At 31.8% G+C, this 830-nt stretch overlaps 1 non-coding gene across 1 annotated transcript; it reads right to left on the minus strand.

Moving 5' to 3' along the window:
* Nucleotides 1–542: 542 nt before the first annotated feature.
* TRNAA-AGC (transfer RNA alanine (anticodon AGC)) lies at nucleotides 543–615 on the minus strand. Its single transcript has one exon. It is a non-coding gene; the product is annotated as a tRNA-Ala (tRNA).
* Between the last annotated feature and the right edge of the window lie 215 nt (nucleotides 616–830).

Below are 830 nucleotides of genomic sequence, written 5' to 3' on the forward strand. Positions count from 1 at the left end.
GCGATGTCAACATCGTACATGTAAACCTACCAAAGATTTCTCTATTGTATGTTAAAGTTTATAAAACTATCACAATGTTTAAATTAAAATGATGCAACTTCTCATAAAAAATATGCCAATTAGCGGTTAAAACCGTAGTCGATTACTTAAGTAGGAAATGTCAGGTAAAACTCATCATATAATTTCAAGTAGTGAGTGAAAGAGAAGAAAAATTAACATATAAATAATTTCAATTTTCAAGTAATGAGAAAAAGAAAAAAAAAACTCAATATAATTTTAAATAGTGAGTGGAAGATGGACAGCCCATCACAATGTTTGATCAATCAATATCTATATACAATGTTAGTTTATATATTTAGTTAAGTGGTAATAAGAAAAAAGTTACTTATTTTACATTGGTGACATCTTTAATAGTAACCACTAATACTCTTTATAAAGAAGGTAACGAAATTTGAGATTTCATGAGCCCATAATATTGCACACAACAACCAAACAATAGGCCTGGCCCAAATTACAACTGGTGAAGTAGTGAAAAAATTTGTTGGAGATGCGGGGTATCGATCCCCGTACCTCTCGCATGCTAAGCGAGCGCTCTACCATCTGAGCTACATCCCCTTTAATGACATTCAACGAATGGAAGAACAATTTAAAAAGGAAAGGATTTGAAATGTTTGACTGTTGCGAGCACAATTTAAGAATGTTAAATTGTTCAAAGTTTCGTTTTCTTAAATAATTGTTTCTAGTTCTTACCCCTCCATTGGAACTGTTCAACTATTTCATGGTTAGATATTTGCTGGAAAAGGTTCACTCAAAAACGACTTGGTTGCAAA

This window comes from Bidens hawaiensis, unplaced genomic scaffold (genome assembly GCF_021521415.1).
Source record: "Bidens hawaiensis isolate Kalapana, Puna unplaced genomic scaffold, B.hawaiensis_p1.1 tig00017140_1, whole genome shotgun sequence".
NCBI lineage: Eukaryota > Viridiplantae > Streptophyta > Magnoliopsida > Asterales > Asteraceae > Bidens > Bidens hawaiensis.